Raw genomic sequence first — 21011 nt, forward strand, 5'->3', positions numbered from 1 at the left:
TGGCTGCAGAGGTGACTGTCCCACCTGTGTTACTGTGTGGAAGCCCTGAAAAACAACCAGTTGATTTGCAACCTCTGTGCAAATCCTGCGTGTGACTCATGAATTTAATCAATTAGAAACAAAATATCTTGTGACTCTCTGGATGGGGCACCATATGTTGCAACAGAAAAAGAGCACTTTAGGAGGAGGCAGTTTGGTGTTTTTGGAAAGATGACATTGGAGAGAAAATGTAGAAAATGTGTTTGGCTTTAAATATTAGGACTTCAAAACAAAACCCAGTCATTGTTTTGCATAGTTCACTGAGCTAAAGATTGTTTTGGGGATTGGAGTCATCCTGTTCTTACGGGCACTCAGCTATTTCTGGTGTTGGTGTCACTGCTCGGGGGTGTGTTACTGTGCATGTGATTGTGTTTTGTCCTTTCTGAGTGTTCATGGCAGGCAAACTTTGGGGCTTTTCAGAGCTCACTAATCATTGAGTTCAGTTTGGCCAGGGCCATTGGGAAAATTGGCACTGGAAGGTAAGTGAGGCTGGGGGGGGGCAGAAGGAGTGGGGAAGACACCTGGGGGACTTGAAGAAAAGGAGGGAAGGAAAAAGGAAAAAGAAGAATGAACACCAAGTTCTACTCAAATCTATTCAAAGATCTTTTCTCTGGGCATTGCTGTACTGATTTCCCTTCTGATTCTTCTCATCTCTGCTTTTGGAGAGAAATGTTGGCTAACTTTCAAAATACCTTGGGAATAAACCTCTGCTGATGGGTAAATGATGAGATCCTCGAGGCATTCACACACCACTGCCCATGGTATGGATACAATCATTCAGTGATGGAGAATCGTCCAGTTTCATCCAATATTGATGAACTGTCAGTGAAAGAGTTCCAAGAGGCTTTGCTGTTTAGTAATAATATCTGTGTAGCTATAGTTTAAATATGGATGGTTTTCATATTTCAAATAGGTAATGAGATCCAAGCCCATGGAAGATGTTTTTGATGTTATTTGATGGGAAAACCTCTTTTGTCACTAACACATCTTAATGCTTACAAATTAATTTCTGGTAGTTTCGTGCTGTTGGCCAAGCAAGTGACTTCCACTTGCAGCTCTTTAGGTTTTTTCTTTTTTTTTTTTTCCTCTTTTTCTTTCCACTCGTGATGTACTTTGGCATTTTTTATTTCCAAGGCTGCTTGAAGTAGGATGAGATCCATTGCTAAACAGACTTAGAGCAGCAATTTTGGTTATTTCAGTTTGCCACACTGATGGAAGCAATGCGTGCACGGTAAGGAATGTTCTCCTCCAGATTCTTGATGTTATTACAAGATATCACAGTGCAATAAAGAAAACAATTCCTAGGCACTGATAGCAGTGACATAATATTGCTGCTTGTCCAGATCACTGTAATCCTTCTGGTTTGCATTTGCTCCATATCATCACATTTCTGCTGCATCAGCGAAAATATTTTTCATTTTTCTGGATTGAAGAATGTTCTGGTCCAATGTGTCTTAAATTTACGGGAATTTACAAGACTGAGTAACAAGCTTGCAATTGAAACCAGGGCTGGGAATGCACGGAGCTGGGTGTAGAGCCAACTCAAACACATCACTGGGTCATTGTTCAGGAGGTTGGAACTGTAAAAAGTTCAAGTTTTGCCTCCTACTGTTTTTAGGCCCAAGTATTGTCCTTAAGTATTCTGCCATCTTTTTCAAACTTATCAGCATTGGATGTTTTTTTCGTTCTTCACCCACTACCTCTACTGAGTTCCATTAAAAGCTAAATCTCTAATTGAGATTCTTTTCTGAATGTTCATTAGGACTGAACAGATCCCTTCTTTCTTTGACAGTTGTGAGTATTCCAGTACCAATTACATTTTGCAATATCAGTGTGTATACCTGGTAACACTGGACTTGAGTGGGAAACCAAACCCACTCGGGTGATGTAATCACTGATAATTGCAGGTGGTCAGTGAAGCAGATCATAGCTCAGATAGGCTCATGTTCAAATGACTGGCTAACCAGGAGACAGGGCAAACAAGACTGGATTTCCAAGAGTGGAGCACATGGAATCATCAGCAGCTTGTTTAATAAGAAAGGTGACAAATGAGAGCTATTCTTTACGTCATCATGTCATAGCTCTGAACTAGAAAAAGTTGACTGGCTGCATAAATTTAATCACATAATCAGTGGTTTCATGGTTTAAAACCATGTTCATGGGGAAAAATATCCTGTTTTCTCCCTACTATTTCTTCGTCCAAGAAGCCCTTTTTTAGACTATTTGACAAAAGTGAGTGTGTAACTGAATTCAGGAACAGCATCAGATGACACACAGGCTGTCATATGTTAGTTAAAAAAAAAAAAAAGAAAAATAGTTACCATAACAACTGACTCACCACTTGTATTTCCAAGAGAGAATATCTTAAAAGAAAATGTGATGGGTCAGTCCATGTGTGTTGGTGCTGTCAGTGAACAAGCAGGAATATTTTTCATGGGTGGCAAGAATGATTTTTTTTTTCTTATTCAAATAAGGATTTGATCTCAGAAATAAGACTGTGCTTCTTAGAGGATCCTTTTCATTGAAACAACAATGCAAGAAATTATGTTTAAAAACAAAACCAAAATTCCCTACCCTGATCACTGGATTTCTAAACAAATTAGGGAGCACTCTTTTTTTCTTTTAGAATTCTGATTTTTCTTATGGGGCTTCACTGTTGAAGAACTCATCCTGCTCATGTCTGAAGTCAACAGGAATTTTCCTGCTGACGTTGGAGTTTGCATGATCAAGCCTTGACGTGATTTATTTTCTATTTTGTGTCAGCCCCTCTGAGCCTGCTTCAAAGCCACTCCCCCAGACGTGTTTCCTGCATCTCCTCTGAAGCCCTCAGTGCCAAAACTTGACATCATCACTCGAGGTAGCCTGAGGATCATCAGAGACTTTGAACACTTGGTAGTAATTTCCACTACAGACAAATACTCTGCTGAAAAAAAGGTTTTGACTCTACCCCCTCTTTCCTGCGGGCAGTGATAAAGAATTTCTGCAGAATCTGATTATTTTTAATCTCACATCTCATACATTTTCCTGGGTTAAGGCAAAGGCAATCACAGGATCATTTAGGTTGGAAAAGACCTCCAGTAGCATCGAGTCCAACCTGTGACCAGTCCCCACCTTGTCACCCAGCCCAGAGCACTGAGACCCATGTCCAGTCATTATATGTATAATAACTTCAGCTGTTATGAGGTTTGCCCTCTATTTTATTTTTCAGATTTGTTCTTATCTGGCCTGCATTTCAGCAAACAGTTCTGCTTCTTTTAGCCCATAGAAATTTATTGTAATTTTGATGATTTTGTCTGGAATTTTGCATGAAGCCATCACCATAGTAATTACCATATTTCAAAAGTAATGAAGCCTGACTTCTCCACATATGACATGGAAAAAGAAATACTAAGTTTTGGACTCATGTAAATTCATGTGCTCTAGGAAGAAATAATTCTTCATTAGCAACAATATGTAAATTTGGTATCGAAAGTGTCTACAATAACTTTACTTTCTTAATAGCTTCCCTTTAAGGGAAGCTCTCTTAAGGGTCTGAAAGACATTTATTTGGGTATAATGAGACCCTGTTGGAGCCCAGGGTCAGGCATTTCATAGCTGTGCATGCAGCCCTCCCCCAGGCACTGCTTCCCACGGATTTCTCAGCACCACACGGTGGCTGCTTGAAAGAACAAATTAGTCTTAGTGTACATAAGTTCTGTGAATTTAAATGTACACGTTTACCTCCCTGGAGACGTGTCAGGACCAGAGATCCCATACAATCACATGACCAGGGCACAATGACTTTGGTTCTCTGTAGCAGCTCAGACCTGTCTGTAGTAGGTGTAAATTAAAAACTACCACCCCTATCCATCATTACATTTTGACCACACCAGAAGTTGTATTTTGACAAAACCAAGAAACCATTATTGTCTGTCTACTGTTGGAATTAAATATGTCCCTTTCAGTCCCTCCCAGCTTGCATCTTCCTCTACTTCATTCCAAGTACTCTGAGGCTTTGGCAGTGTAGAACTAAAGCTTGTGTGTGGAGTAAGGCACACCCTGGGTAACCCTCTGTCTGTGCAGGTGATTTATTCTCTACTCAGTTTCTGAAATAATTAATAATAATGATCCTGTCATGACAGGTCAATGCACCACACTTATGTATGAATGTGTACCTACAGACCTCTGTGTGTGTGTGTGTGTGTGCTGTGCTTGTTTAGTTTCTTGTACAACATCAGGGTTACCTCACATGGTATTTTACCTTTCAGACACCTGTTTGCACACTGGAAGCCCTACAGAACTATAGCTAGAAAGATATAATTATGAAAAGCACCTTGCAGCCCTGTGTTGAAATAGCAGCTAAATCAATTTGTCAGATTCCCCTCTATAATCTCTCGTACATGTCTGTAATCTCATTTCACAACAAAGTGATGATTAACATGTTTGCTGATTTAGCAATTAGAATCCTTGGGCTGGTCCTGAACATGCTGATTCTCTCAGAGATGTGAGGAGAGCAGGAGCTGCTGCACTGATTGGGATAAGAGGGGTCCCAGCATGTGCCAAGCACATCCACGTTAACTCAGTGTAATGAGGCATCAATTTGGAGTCAGACTCTCACTGTACAAATCTTGTACCTGCTCAGCTTTACTGCAGCCTCCACAGCCCAGGAGAAATTCCCCACGTTTTTATTCTGAGACTTGTTAACTATTTTTTATAAAAGATTTTCTTGGTTGGTAACAGGAATTAAGCTTTCATGTAAAAGCTCTTACTTTGATCCAAAGTTCCTGCATGGCCACTTATCCTCTCAAACAAAAACACAAAGGACAACCCAGATAAATTTAAATTTATCAACTCTGTATTTTTACTGAACATCCTTCTTGTAGATTTCTGTTACAATTCCATATTCTCATCAAACTCAATGTTTTGATGACCAATTTTTTTTGTTTTCATCTGTTTTGCTTGTAACTTCAGTCTAAATAAAGCAAAGCTGGTTCCAAGCATTATAAAAACATACAAGTTTTTTCATTGCCCCTGGTAGCTACAGAGAATTAGAAGCCACTTCAGAAAATATGGATATAGTGATGTAGTGATGACCTTTGGAGGAAACTGTGTGTTATTAGAACTCATTTGAGTAAAGAAACTTCTAGCTGATTTTGACCACTCTTTTTTTTTTTCTTTGACTGCTTATCCCTCTCTAAATCATACACTAAAATAATTTGGGATTTTGAGTCTGACCCTGTAACAGGATCATTGTGAGCCTTGATAGGAATGGTGTTCCTCTTGGTGCTAAGGAAAATGAAAAAAAACAAAACTGTAGAATACTTTCCTTTGGCTCTTGGGTTTGTTTTGTTTTAAACTTTGAGATTGGCTGCTTAGCATTTTGCTTAAAGAAAAGCCAAGCTCACACACATGGAAGATTGCCAGAGACTCTAATCCCTATTTTGGTTAAATTACAGTACCCAGATTTTGGTAACAAAGCGCATTGATTTTATATTCAAAAAGATTTTTATATTTAGTCTGTTAACCTTTTGTAATTCCCACCCACAGCTTTACACTGGGGAACATTTTGATGCTAATTGTTGTCAGTAGGGAATCTGCCACGGCCCCTCGGGAATGTCAATCCACTGAATTGGAATGCAGGTGCTGGTAATTGCAGGACTGTTATTGTCTGCTGGCTGCAGCGTGTATGTCTCAAACAATTCTTTTCAAACTGGTTTGGAGAACACTTTAAAAAAATAAATCCGGCATTTGAAGATAGCCTTACATTATATTGACCATAAAGAAAGGAGTTGGAGACATTTTTCCTCTAATTGCTAAGAGAATTTTCCATACTTGCAGTTTGAAACCACTCTGCACAGGGCAGACTCTCAGGTTCAACAGCCATTGTGTCGTATTGAACATTTCCCTGGGGGTTTGGATGTTTGCAGCAATTTTTCTGGGGTGGTTCCTGCAGGCTGCTTGGTGTAACATCATAATGCACTGGATGTGACATGGGAATGGCAGGCAAAGAGAGGGTTGGTGCTCTGAGCCCAGATCCTCTGAGTGGTGCTGGACATATTGCTTCCTTCTAGCCCTGCTTTTCTCAGGATAAAATAACATATTGCTTTTCCTTTAAACATCTCAAACCCTTGTGGCTACTCTGAGCTCCAGCAAAACTCTCTCCTATCATTTTTGTGGGCGCTTGGATGTGTCTTCTATCCATAAGAAAACGTAATATTCTTTACTTTACTAAAATCTTCATTATTTTCTTCATAAGATCTCCTTGGTGCAGAGTTAATGATTATGCAACAGCACTTTGTTTGGAATACACAATATGCTAAAGTGCTGCCTGGGAAAATATTTTAAATACAGACTAGTCATTACTTTTATTAAATGATTATCATTTTAGTGGGTTTGATGAACCCTCCCCCTGAGTGAAGTCTTTGTTTCCACAGAATGCTTTAATATGGATGAGAGTCATTCTCACAAAAAATATCTTTAGTGAGCTCAAGTTACTATACAGAGAAAAAAGAAAAATTAGGGTCAAAAATAGAAGATTCTCATATTCTTTACTATAATATATTTTTTTTCAGTTAAAACCACTCAAATTCAATTTTAGTTCCTAAGGATTGTGTTAAAAAGTGTAAAGGCAGTGAACAGCCATGATGAAATTACAGAATCACAGAATTGTTGAGGCTGGGAAAGACCGAGACCAGCAGTGAACCCAGCATCACCACTGTGCTCAGCACCAAAGCATGGCCTCACCTGCCACAGTGTTCTGACCATTTTGAGGGATGGGAACTCCATCCAGCTGCCTGGTCAGCCCCAGGAAACTTCTCCTAATTTTTCTAAACCTCCCCTGGTGCAACTTGAGGCCATTTCCTCTTGTCCTGTCCCTTGTTACCTGGGAGAAGGGATGGACACCCACCTCCCTGTTTTATTTTGCCAATGCCATCAATGAAATAGAGTCAGGTTTGGGGGTTGTTTGCATATCCTAACATGTTTATTCATGCTCTCAGAAGTTTGGCCTCTGTAGCAATGCTAATGGGGTCATAAATTAAAACATGTTTGCTTCTATACTGCACTTCTGCTGAGTGCATTACTGTGGATACATCACACTTGATAATTTTCTTTGGCATCAGTACAGTAGTGAAATAGTCCTTGGTAACTTGAGTTAATACTAGTTCATTTAACAAAAATTAAATATATTTTGCTTCCTGCTGAATAGATCATCTTTTATCTTCTTTTTTTTCCCCCTGAATGAACAAAGCTCTTTGGTGAATTGACTCCTGCATTAAAGACTAATGCAGTGTGTCTGGTCACCTTTAAATGAAACGTCTATTACCCCTAGGACCAATAACTCTTTCTTTTTAAAAACCTTCAGTTAAATGAGGATGATTTTGCAGCATTTATTCTGCTACAAACAGATAATAACTCCTTGTGGGATGTTAACAAACATTCCAGCTGCATTTGTGGGGTTACTGCCCCGTCAGCCTCACTCAAGGTCCTTCCCTGCCAATGATTTTTTCTTCCTCTCCCCACCCACTCACCCACCCTCAACTTCTGGCTTGATGTCCTACACAAGTGATTAGTGTGCTGTAATTGAATTGGCTGTAAAAAGATAATTAATTGATATTTCACTCCCAGAGAGGTCAGGCTGCCCTATCTTGAAGGGTTGTTATGGAAGGAGTCATTCTGCTGGCACTTAGCCCTCAAAGGTGGGACATGAGCCTTGTCTTGCTGGTAGTAATAATGGTTGTAATTAAAATTAACATGAGGGGGGTATTTAAGGAATGATTCTCTGATTTGGATGCTTTAGCTTCACTTGAAAGCATATGAAACTGGAATTTATTTTGATGCACAGCATAAGACACTTTCATTTGAAAGTCCTGTGCTATGTAATGTGGGACCACAGAACTGTCACTAGAGGTGTGTAAGGTTTGAGAGGACTGATGGGAAATCCTGTCAGGACCGCGAAACAATTGATCCTAAACACCTTTCTTTGAACAGCTGCCTATTTTGAGATTATTTCAACTGAAGATTGGCATGAAGAATTTTTTTTTTTTTAATAAATGGATTATCCACATGTAGGACTTCACTGACGTTTAAGAGGCTCTTAAACATTTCCTTTAAAAGTGTGTGGCACAAGAGCTATCAATTAATAATATAATAATATTAAAAACACATTAAATTTAGTGTCACAGGAACCTTTCTGAAACTGTTAGTGCATTAAGAACTTGGAGTTATTCTGTAAGGAGTGTGGTTCTCACTCATTGCCCAGAGAATAAATACTGCTACTACAGCAAAAGCTAATGGGGAGAAAGATGTTATTTAATGTCCTTGCAGAGGCAAAGACTTAACTTTTATCACACCATATAATGATAAAGTTATGGTGCTGTGGAGGGAACTGCAGCACTGCCAACTGCAAAGTTCTTATTTAAGGTCTTCTAGCTCAGATAAAGCATTGCAGTAGAACATGATCTTTCTTTCCATTTCACCCCACAAAATCTGAGGCAAGCAGTGCTATTAATGGTTCATATTAAACAACAGCTTTCCAACACCAGACATTCCTGCCAGGATGGGGGATGACCCATCAAACATTCTCCTGGCTTCTGGTTTGTGTTGTGAAATGGTTCTGCAAGTTCCCACCCGTTAAGGACATGACCAAAGCAGCCTCTCTGCAGGTCTCACAGGGAACAGAAGTTAATTAATAGGGAAATTTTGATTCCTGCAGGGTGTATTGGTATAAAATTATCATGAGGGGTCACAGTGTTCCATAATTGTTCACTGTGTTGGTTGTGACAAAAACCATGCAAGGTGGAATCAGTTCTGTTACACCTGAGTGAAAGGAGGGGAAAAAACTCCAATTTTGTGTAATTCTGCCAACAGAATTCCTCAGGCTTTGCAGTACTTTTTACAGTGGGATCCTGAAGAGATTTCAGGAAAGGAAGAAAAGTAAAAGCTGTTAAGCTTCTCTCTGTGCCAACCTTAGTGCAAAATACTGTGTTTGCATGGATACAATACGCTAAAATGAGCAAAGCTATGGTGTATGCATTTAGTTCCAGGAAATAGTCCAGAAAATAACTTGTTCAGAAAATAACTGAAGATGTATTGGGAAAATTCTAGGGGAAAAGCCTAGACCCTATTATTCAAACTGAGAAAGAAATATGTGCCCATTCCCAAAGGTCAGGTATAGATAACTATTTACTATTTATAGAGCACTATTTACTTCACTCACAGTAAGAATGTTCCAAAAAGGAAGAACAGATGAGAGTCTCAGATCAGATAAAGTGCTCCAACTTCTGGTTTCAAATTCTTTTGACTGTTGAGTTGTACATTCTGGCTTTTGTCTTCACACTGCAGAGGATGCTGATAGTTTAGCGACCAGGATCCAGTTTTGTTTACAGAAATAAATAATAGAAAATCACAAGAGAATCTTAATGTATGTAAATCAAAATCCACCATAGTCAAGTGCTGATGATTTTGCATTTGTTCTTAACTTAAGAATGCAAAGGAAAACACTAGCACATCATAAATTACACCATTTTTGGCACTTCCCCGAAGCACTAGAGAAATACTTTTTTTTTTTTTTTTTTTTTTTCCCTGCAGAAAGGAGGCAAAAAGCCAAGTGGCAGGATATCTGCTGAGAAAGCTGAGAAGATGACAGTCTCGCAGGAGAAGAGGGAAGGCAGCAGGTATGTGTGAACCAGGATTGCTGCTGCTCAGCTGGAGGCTGCTGCCTGCCCAAAGCACATTTATCCCCCTGCAAGGCCCCTCCCCTCCTGCTGCTGCCCCTTGGTCAAGGTTTTGGTTACCTGGGCACTGTGGGTGACACTGCCCTCCACATTTTACTGCTCTTACTTCCTTAGAGCCTGGGCTTGTGCTTGCAATAACATTTTTCAGTCCTTCACTTTAGAGAGGTTTTGGCATTGGGCTTTTTGGTGCTTGGGTGGGGGTTTTAAGTCTTTTTCTTGTTTTAGTAGAGCTTTTCCTCCCCTTAATTCAAATGAAGTAGGTTGGGAAAGGGGTTTCACCACACCTTTAGAATTGTCATCAAATCTGTTTTACATGGTTTTCAGGTGAGAAAACAATTTTAGCTAAGTTTTACAGTCTGCTCTGATGATACTTGAGTAATTCCATCTAACCTTGCCATTACACCTAACTTTGCCACTTGAAAACTGATGTGTTGAAACAAACCTGCAAAATTGGATAACATAGGATGTAGATAGTTAAAAAGAAAAGAATTACATAGAGAGGAAAACCTTCTCTTCTGCTTTTTAGGTTGGTCAAGCTTTATAACGGTGGTTTGAACTATGGCAAAGTTCATTGTTTTTTTAATTAATATTAAAATTATTGTATATTTGATCACTGAAAATCCCTGCTCTCCAGAAAAAAAAAAAAAGGCAAATCAAACTAGTTTGACTTTATTGAAAATTTAGGATGGAATTCGGGGTGGAAAGTATATAACGAGCCTTTGTGGCATTAATGGATCAGAAGTTAACCTGAGCTGTAGATTTTCAGTGCATTTTGCTGGTTGAAAACAACACTAGTGTAACATTTTTCTGCTTGATAGGGGAGAATTAAGTAACTGGAAGAATAAACTGTCATTTCAAGTACAGTGAATAAACCTTCCTTTTTATAAGAACCACGTGGGAGCATGGTAAATAAACCCTCTGGTTTCTTGTAACCATTTAATCGATAGCTCAGAGAGAAATCCTGAATCTTTTCCATGCTCCAGCCACAGATGTGCTCACATTAAGGCTCTGGTATGACAGTAAATGAAATTGCAGCTACAGCAGCAAGTATTAGGGGGAAATGAAAATTCCTGACTCAGAGGAGCAGGGCAATGACAGAAAGACTCCTCATTATAGATCTCTTCATGTGGAGAAGAATGACTGGTAAATGAGGTTTGTGTGACACAAAGAGGATGGAAATACAGTTGGACGTTCAGGCAGAAATTGTGCTCACTGTACAAAACAAACAGAAGAATAGGGCAGAGCTCATTTGCATTTCTTAGCTGAAAAAATGAGCAGGGAGATAGAAATCCTCTGACATGGATGGAAGCTGCAGCAGTTCAGAGAAAGGTATTGTTTAACTTCCCCGTTATTTGGGTTGTGATGAAAGTGACTTTAACTCCAGCCTGCTACTGGTAACTTCTTCAATGTTTGCTTTAATTTCTCTGCTGTAGAATAAGTTACAGGCTCTCAAAATACTTGAGCAGATCTGCCCTGATGACATTCTTCACCTTTGCCACTAGTTCAGCCAACAGCAAAGCATCAAATAATAACAGGACTGGCTGCCATGAGCAGACAGTGGTGCCAGTGCCTAATCAGGCTGGGCCCACTGAGCTGCAGCAGTTCCTCTGTCACACACAAGATGTTTTCTCACCTTTAACCAGTATGAGAAGTCATGTTTAGGTCACAAGAGGAGGGACAATGTGCACTGGCAAATCAGAGAAATCAAAGTGTGGAATCTGGAACACTGGAAGGAATCCCTGCTGATGGCAGGGGACGGAACTGGATGAACTTTCCAGGCTTCCAACCCAAACCATTCTGGGATTCCATGATTCCATGAACCATTTAAAGCACACTCAAAACAGCTCAATTTACCACATGCAGCAGCTGTGTCCCTCATTTTTGCCTTGTGACCAGGCAATTGAGTATAGACTGTTGGAGGTTTTTTTCCTTAAATGGCATCACTTGGATGCATTTGAACCCTTTAGTCAGAATCTATTTGCTTTATCCAATTACATGGCCTAAAGAGTTGCAAATTCCCAGATTTATGGATCTAGAATAGCTGAAGGTGCCTTCACAAGACACCGTCCTCCTCTGTGGTCTGTCTTTGAGCATAAGATTTCTTAGTACTTTCCAGAACTTAGAGAAGTACAAAGGGTGTTTTTCACCCAGCTTGGATGACCTGTCACACTGTGATGGGAAGGCTCTGTCCTTGAGTGCTGAGGGGATCTACCCGAGACGCCCCTGAAATGAAACACTTGAAATGCTTGACTTTTAAATATTTTACCCCATTAAAGACCAGGAGTAACCTAAATAATCAATGTACTCAGACAGAGCACAGTGCTGAATTTTGGACAGGGCACTGAGGCTCCTCTCAGCTCTTTCCCACCTCCATCCTCCCCTCTGACTGCTGATCACTTCCAACCAGCAGCAAGAAGTGAGTTATTAATTAGCTTCACCCAGAAGTCGCTCTCTGCCTGCAGTGGCAGCCGCTCCATTATCACCAGGTGTATTTCAAACAATAGAAATGATTGAAACAGGAACTCCTACATTTCTGAGAAGATTAAGAATGGCACACCACCCTGTAATTTAGGTAGTTGTGCAAGTTTGCATTTGCATTAGCAGAGTAGTGCAGATTGTGTTGAATTATTCCACAAAAATACCTTCAGGTTTTGAAAGATTTACTGTGCCATCTGTATGTTGTTTATTTTGGAGTGTTCTGGTGTGGTGGTGATGGATTTTGTGGTTGTTTTAAATATATGTGTCTTCAAAGGAAGATGAAACTGAGCTTTATTAATTCCCTAGAAGCCCAGAGAGTGGCATGTTTGAGTTTCAGTGCTGGTTTTAAGCCTTGAGAGCCACCTTAAAACTCTGATTGACATTTATAGAATAGCTGAATTTAATTTTAAATCTATCACTCAATTCTATTTCCTTTATTAGTAAAATGAACTTCTTTCATATGTGACACTGACAGTTATTGCAAGCAGAGAGTTGTTGTCACATATTTTTGTTTTCTTCTGTTATGTGGTAAGTAGGGTCAGGATTGTGTTATAATTAATTCAGAGCAGTTGAAAATCATATTTTCTTGAAATCTGGATGAAGTTGCTTGATGTAGCTTTAGTTACATTGTTCTGTGACTTCGATGATTTTGAATGGTTTAGACAGGGTAGTGCTTAATCATGCTAGAAGTGTAATTGGACATTACAGAGTCATGTAATGATTTAAGATTCTTCTCATATTTTTTGTTCCTTTAGCTTCTCCCTCCATATTCTGAGCCCTATTTTTAATCAGCTGGGCACTCTGAACTGTCTGTTCACAGGAGGATGTTCACTTCCAGTGGCCCTGCAGAGATCTTCCTCATCAGGACTGTGGATCAGAGTACTTCTGGTTAGGAAAAACAGTAACTGAAGAAACTTAGTCAGTACTAAATGTTGGTTCAGTTATTTTAGAAGAAGTGGAACTTACCTGGCCTTAATTTTGCACCTGCAGCTCACACCAGTGCTGCAGGTTTGAATCAGGATTTTGAAGGAAAGTAAAGTTGTAGAATTGGACATTTGTTGATAAAAGTTACAGGGCAGTAAAAACTTCTTTTTTCCCCATTAAAACATTTTATTTTAATTTTATAAAACCCCTTATTTTAGACATGATAATGTATTGTCATCTGGGATATGGAAAATTGTTGCAGCTGCTGGCATGAAGTTTTGCTGTGGCTGCAAATAACAATTTCCAGAATTTCAGGACAGCATTCAGCAAACAAAATATTTTGTGTTGCAATTTGTACTTTGGACTTTAATATTTTATATGCAATGTTTCATAAAAAAGTGTAGGTGCTGTGTAAGGGTCACATGCCAGTGGAAAGTTGGTTTATCCACTCTCAAGATGCACTTTTTAATTCCATAACACATTTTAATACATTGTTTTAAATAGATTCTTCTCAGCTGTTGAGGTGGAAGGAGCTTGTTATTTTTCCATAGCAAAGGTCTCTATGCATCAGGTTGTCAGGTGGCTGGCAAATAAAACTTAAAATAAGTTTCCTACTGCCATCCTGCTTTACTTGAAAAGGATTCTTTTAATTGCATGGTCATTTTATTCATGCAGGAAAAAATCCTGGAATTTCCCCAGAATGGGGATGCCTGTCAGTGCATGGAGGATATTGAATTCTGATGGAGTGTGTGAGGTGTGGGACTTCACCAGCAGTGGATGGAAGCTGTGTGTGAATCTGGGCTGGCTGGTGATGGAAGAGGAAATGTCAGCTTCCTTTATTATTTATGCTGAGCACTATTAATTACCTGCTCTGTGATGGGGAAGCAGCAGCCCCGTGCAGAACCCAGATCCAATCAGTGCATGTGAGCACAAAGTTTACAGAATGACCTTGTGTGTAATTACTCATTTGGTGGCTGTTAGGAAAAGGCACAAATGGAATCTGACATACATTAGAACACATTAATGATTGCCTTCCTCCCTCCATCCTCTTCTGTACAGAAAAATGATTTTAATTAAGACTTCCGTGATTAGTCATTTAATCAGTCATTAGGCCAATACAGATGGAGTCAATTAATTTTTTTACACTTGAATAGAGACTTGATGCTACTGCAAAACGTACAAGCTATTTTTTTTTTTTTTAACATTGTATCATGGGCAATTGCCTTGATGTCTGTCTGGTAAGTGTGCATTGCTCTTCCCAAAACTGGGTGGATTTACAGCACATCAGTGTTATGGCAGTTATAGGTATGTTTTATTACAGGCTTTCAAATTTTAGGGAATCAGTTTGGTTTTGAATTCAGAGTGACAGTTGTTCTTGTTATGGAATATCCTTGATTTTTTAATGAGTAATGTGGCAGAGTTGCCTTTTAAAGCAAGTGTATTCAGCATCTCCTAACACATTTAATTACAGATGATAATACTTTGTGTTTCAGTGCTAAATTTCATGCAAGAATTTCAAATGTTTTAAGAACTTAAGGGCCTGTTTCTTTGGTATGGGAAGGTTTTCTATATACTTGGCTGATTCAAAAAATGAGGTGGATGAATTGCAATCAAGACACAAGTTTGCTCCATCAAATAATAACCTGGTGTGCCAGATGTGTGAGAGGAACAACTACACTTGTGGAAATGTTTGTGCAGTAAGGACAAGGAGGTGTGGGGCATTTGGCTTGCATTTTAAATGTGTCTGGATTATTACTCTTGAAGAGTTAGTTATAAAGATCCTAATGTAAGACTTGTGATAAAAAGGACAATCAAATGCTCAGGCAGTGTGACTTCCAGATAAAGAATCAGAAAATGATTCAGATGGATTGCCAGCAAACAGGCTCCAGGAATGGAAGCTGACAGTGAGTACAAGTGGAGAACCCATTACTGAAAGTATTCCATGAATCTGTTTGTTCATTCACCACCACCCAAACCTCTTGAGTCCATCTCCAGTGTAAGAGGAAGGCAAGGCAGTTGAAATCTGTGGGAGTAAGTGGGGTTAAGAGTCTGTGCTGACACAGATTTCTGTAATTGATGATGTTTCTGTTCCATTTTGGGCCATTGTCCCCATGCTGGGAGAGGAGAGGGAGCTGTCCAGCCTCAGGCTGTGAGTGGTTCCTGTAGGTCAGGTATGCACAGTGTCAGGAGTTTGCTGTAATGTTCTTTTGCAGAGGCAAAAGGGGAAGGAATAGATTGATTTGTGTCTTTTCTAGGAAAGCTTGTAAAGACTGAAAAATGAGCCCTGTCTTGTCTAGCCCAGGAATAATAAATAAAAGCAGGTGTGAGGTGTTGGAATTGAAAACAGCTGGATATGACGGATGTGATCCGACTTCTCTAGAGCTTCAGTCTTTAATCCCTGTGGCTCAGTGTGAATACTTCCCCCCTGATGCAATGCAGAAATAATAAATAGAACACAGCACATGGACGGGCTCCTAGACCAAGAGTGGAGGAGGGAACAAGCCCAGTTCACTCTCTGCATGCTCACTTTTCCCTGTACCTGTGTACTCAGGAACCCTCTCGGTGCATTCTGCTGGTCCTCAGTGTCCAATCCTTGGTGTTTGCAGCAGGGCATGGCATGCTAAGCTGAAAAAATGAGAAGCCTTTGGAAATCTGTGTTGCAAACTGGAATCTACCTTCATTCCAAGCAGTATTTTGGCAGATGTGTAATGATCCCCTCCCCATGTTTGTGTAGCTTTTGCACATAAAAGCTTCTCCCCGATTAAACACTGAACTGTCACTATGAATGGCAATGAAATGCTTCCTGTAGCATTCAAATGCTCAGATATTCAATTAAAAAAGAGTCATCCAGCTTTATTCTGTCAAATCCTGCCCCTTGTAAACTGCCAGAGGGTGACTTTGTCCACTGGAAAATCTGCCACCTAGTTCAGAGAGTTCCCTACACAGAATAGATGGGAAGAGCTGTTCCTTGATTAGAGCTAACACGGTAATTGAGGTGACATCAACTGATTCATTGCATTTGTCTGAGGCAGCAGGATTCAAAAATAGCCACAGTGCAATTCTATCCTACCCACTAATGGTTTTCTATTTAACCTGGGTTTAAAATGCTCCAAATGCTGGGATGAATCCTTTGGCATGGCTGTGCCATAGGATGTAAAAAAACCAATGAAATACCCACTTAAATAAATGATACGTGGGCTCTTTCCTTCATGTTTATTCTATTCCAAGAGTTTGATAAGATTCATCAGGGTCACACTTGGAAGCTGTCTTGCAAAGTAGATCATTTAGAGAAGCGTTTTGGCACCCTGCGGGTTTGTCGTATCTTCCAAGCAGGTTGTGCCAAAAGAAAATTGTAGAAACTGCTGTCACAGAGTACAAAATCATTGGATTTATAATAGGAGCCAGTGGTGAGAATTCATTATACATTCACACCTGCAGATAAAGAGCATCTAAAATTGGAAGTTTTATTCCACTCATCTTTGATCCTGATATTATTAGATTATATTAGCATCATCCCACACAAGGCTCTGGAATTGGAGCAGGTATGAATTCCATCCATTAATTTTTTCATGTAAGTCATTCTTTCTGTACATAACTTTACACATTCCTTCTGTACACAACTGTGTCCTGTGTTTAGAGCACTGAGGCTCTTGGTGCCTGTTGTTCTGTTCTGTGGTCCTAGGCTTCCAGGAATAATTTATCTTTTGTAAACAAAGGATATAAAAATCACTCGACTCAAATCATTCCACTCGCCTGAACAGAAACTTTTTCATAATTCTAAACTATTTGGAGAGCTTATAGAAAAATAAAGATCTGCCACCTGAAAGTTTTCATCTGTACCCAGAGGAAAGTTAAAAGAGGAGTACAGATTTTTGTCTATTGTTGTAAGGGAATTGATAGTTTACTCAGATGAATTAAGGCAATATTATCTGAAGTTTTATAGGCAGATACTGTACCAACATTGTGAAGCCAATTAAATATCTAATAGCAATCCAATTAAGTTATTTTTATGAGTAGATGAAAAGTTACTGTCAGTTTATTTGTAGGCAGCAATTTAAGTAAATCTGAGAGGTTACATACTGTACAAAAGAATCTGAAGAATCTGGAGACTTTTGTTGTAAATAATCACTCAGTCTGGACATTTTTTGCCAGACATATAGACTCTGTGTTCAGCTAAGAAATAAGCAGTGCATTGATTTTTTCTGATTTTAATTACTGGAGAAAATGCAATACGAGTTGTTTATCCAGAATTAATGTCACTTGATATAAAAAGTCTACAAACACAAGAATGTGGAGATTTACTTGTCTAGTCCACCTCAATATTAGCTTGTGATTTTCATGCAGTAAACTTATAAAAATTAAACCCAGATCTGTTGAATTACATGCTATTCAAGTAGAATATAAAATACAACTGACAGAAGAGTGGATGGAATGGAACCTACATTTGTGGAATTTGTAGAACGCTGCATTTCTGAGAGATAGGAAATCATTAATATAATTTATAGAAATAAGGCAATTCTCTAATGAGAATCAGATTGATCAACCCTAGAACTAAAAGTGACACTCTATGAAATGTAACATTTTCCAAATATGCAATTTTGGATTTGTACAAAGAGAAAACAAAGTTAAAAATAGGGTTTTATAGATCCTCAGACTAAATAACTTGGCTTCAAAATTCTGTTCACCACCAAGGAATGCTCCTGGAATTTCTAGATCAGCATTTCATTCACAGTGTATCAGACACATTTATTATTTTATCTGGTAGACTGAGATGAATTTTTTTATATACATTAAATGACTGACAGTATTCAGTCATTTCTACAGCATATTCCTTTGCAGTATTTGCTGGGTTGTTTTTCATCAAATAGTTGGTCATTAGGAGAGGTGTCATGTCTACCCACAGTTAACTCATTGTAAGAAGTCTGTGGAATATTTTGTTTGCTGTCTTACTCCATTTGAGACCCTTCCCAAGCAGCACTGAGTTGGAGTCCCCCCACACAGGTGGAATAAGCCTCTTTGCTTTCCCATCTCCAGGGCTCATTTGCACAACTCTGAATGATTAACGATGAAAATTCTTAAGTCAAAGAAGATTCCAGCTTGTGCAGCCCCTCCTGTGCTGTATTGGATCCGTGGCTGCTGAGGTTCTAACAAAGAAAAGAGAAAATGATACTCCATTTCTAATTAAAGAAGTAATTTTCCTTTGCAAATAGACTTTTTATCTCAGCTGCAGTGTTAAGGATCAATGGGTTGTCACATGTATGTCTTTTTAATAAATGTCAGCTGAGATGACATTAAAGTGATAGACTGATCACTGTAATCAATGCAATTCAAAATTGCTTTATGTCTTAAATGAACTTGGTTCTTTTCTGTGATTCTCCTACAGTTAACATTGTCTGAGCAGTGAAGTACAAGGTTACATCTCAGTTTGGAGTAAAACTGAGCATGATATGGAATTCACATTTTTACATACAGGTTTTGCAGTTTAACTCCTGGGTTTCTGCAATTCAAGGGATCTTGCTAGAGGATCTTTCTGTGAAAAAAAAAAAAAGAGAGAGAGAAGAAAAAATGAAAGTAGAAAGGAATATTGTGAAATTTTCCCTTTCATCCCCTGCACTGCCACCTCCATAAAAGAGTGAGGCCAAGGCTTACTGAGATTTTTCTTTCCTTCACTGTCTTGGTTGAGCCATGGCCACTCGAAAACGCAGGAATGGCTGAGCTCAGGCACACTCAGAGCTGGAGTTTGAGCAGGGGTTTCACTGCAGAGCAGTGTTTGTGTCTGCTGTGCCTGTGATGCCCCACCTGGGCTCATCCCTGGTGTTTGTGATGCTGGAGTGTTTGGTCTCCTGGAAGCTCCTCATTCCCAGCTCCTGGAGAATCCAGGGATGGAGCAGCTGGTGATGGTACAGGAGAGCAAACCCCAGGGAACAGCCTGATTCCCAGCTAAAGGAATCTTTCCCTACTACTATTCTCACAGTCTAATCAGTGTCTTTAAAATCTGTTTATGCAGAATACTTCAAAACTCTTTTCTTGTTCTGGATTTATTTTTTCAAACCCCCAGAGGTTCTGTAAAAACTCTCAGAATCCTTGTAAACCTTTTTATTTCTCTTAAAGCTGGCAGACTGACAGGCTTTAGTTATGCTTAGTGCTAAATTATTTATCTTCCTTTTCCCTCCTAGCCCTGACTTCTGAATCTTTTAACTTGACTCCTGGGACATGTGGGGTGGGTTAGTTTTTTTTCCCCTACTTTAAAGTGAAGCCATTTCTATATTTTGTCTTTTGTGTTTTACCATAAAAAATGCACATGTAAAATCTGAATGTGTAAGTATGTTTAAGATGTGGTATCTGATTTTTTGTAATTGTAATATGAAGTGTAATAAGATAAGCAGGACATATAAACCATTTTATGTTTACTTGTGTATGAGTCTTACCACCTGCATTTAATACTGAATTTCAAATTTATTTATTTTTTTTAAATGCCATTTTTACACAATCTCATATTCATTATAGAACAGTCTTGAGACTTTCCCTTCTAGAATCAAATTCTTTTAATTGCCAAGAGTTTTTCAACAATAAAATGATGATGTGAAGAAGTGAATTAAAAATGTACAGAGTGTTCAAAATGCAACTTATTCATCTTGGATATTTTAGTTTTGTCTTTCTTCATTCCAAGTTGTTGACACAGTAGATTTCCTGACCTTGTTCTTTTAGACTCTTCAAATTGCCATGGATGATACTTGCCCTAATACTTCTGTTCCATTTTTACTCACATTAGTATTAAACAGTAACTTTCTGTTCCATTTTTGAAGTTGGTGACCTCTGAAGGATTTGGAACTCTGAAAGTTTCATTGGTGGAAAAATATCTGATATCATATTCTGGAAGGCCTATGGCTCATTAACTTATATCTATTAATGGCTGCAAAATTCATAAACCTTTACATAATGATTTTCTTTAACTGTAGTACTATTAATTTTTATGGTAATTTTACTGTTATTTATGATCGTCAGAAGAGTTGGTTGGAGAAGGAGAGAATCACACGGGGCTTCCAATTTGTGGGTCCTCTCTGCCTGTAGTAATTGTTGCAGGCTCTATTAAAGATTAAGGAGGTTTCAAGCTTTGACTTTATAAGGTGAAAGTAATTCTTTGAAGGAAAAGTTGTATTATTAATAGTGATTGGAATTGATTACTCAAAGAGCTGGAGTAATTTGTTCATGAATTCCATTCAGTTTTATTTCTCTCAGGGTTTGAAATGTTTTGTATCTGATCATGGGCATCCTCATTTCTTTTTCTCTGTCTGCTTGCCAATTATAGGAGCTTTAACACTCTTTAAAAAGCCCACAAATAAATTATCAAACACACAGGCAAACAAAAGAAACAACAACCCTGCAATTAGAAACAGATTAAAAAGTTAAATTACTGTTATCTTTAAAAATACCAGAGAACAAACAGTCTGAACTTCTGGTTTTCTCTCCAGAGCACACAGAATATATGGTAGGTCAAGTTCTATCCTGTACATAGTGTACAGATCTTTAACAGGACTTTCCTCTGGATAAATCACACCCAAAATGGAGCAGCTGGCAGGTATTTTCCATAAGGGGCACAGTAAATCCCCTGTGTTCTGCTCCTTTTAGAGTGAAGCGAAGAACCACGTCATACAGGCAGGAAAAGCTGACTTTCAGGAGATGTTGGATTGTTTCACTTGGCATCCTACAGATTCGCAGTTCCATAAGAAATGCCTTTCCATAATTCAGAACCAGCACTGAAAGCTGCAGCTTTTGAAGTCTCAGTAAAGATTTACATAGGAAGAGGTTTTGGGATCACAGACTGATTGATCTGTGCTGTAGGATTTTCTTTTTCTA

At 38.9% G+C, this 21011-nt stretch overlaps 2 long non-coding RNA genes across 4 annotated transcripts in view; one reads left to right on the forward strand and one right to left on the reverse strand.

Moving 5' to 3' along the window:
• Positions 1 to 21011, forward strand: part of LOC128799075 (uncharacterized) — a 113338-nt gene that overhangs the window by 10621 nt on the left and 81706 nt on the right. For both annotated transcript variants that reach the window (XR_008434637.1, XR_008434638.1), the window contains exon 2: positions 9607 to 9692. This is a non-coding gene — a long non-coding RNA (uncharacterized LOC128799075). The remainder of the gene's footprint in view (positions 1 to 9606; positions 9693 to 21011) is intronic.
• LOC128799076 (uncharacterized) lies at positions 15704 to 18884 on the reverse strand. 2 transcript variants are annotated; one of them, XR_008434640.1, is made up of 3 exons: positions 18804 to 18884; positions 18625 to 18684; positions 15704 to 15779 (listed from the first exon to the last, which is right to left on the reverse strand). It is a non-coding gene; the product is annotated as an uncharacterized LOC128799076 (long non-coding RNA). The 2 variants fall into 2 exon arrangements; XR_008434641.1 differs by lacking the exon at positions 15704 to 15779 and adding an exon at positions 18009 to 18298.

Source organism: Vidua chalybeata, chromosome 22 (genome assembly GCF_026979565.1).
Source record: "Vidua chalybeata isolate OUT-0048 chromosome 22, bVidCha1 merged haplotype, whole genome shotgun sequence".
Taxonomy (NCBI): Eukaryota; Metazoa; Chordata; class Aves; order Passeriformes; family Viduidae; genus Vidua; species Vidua chalybeata.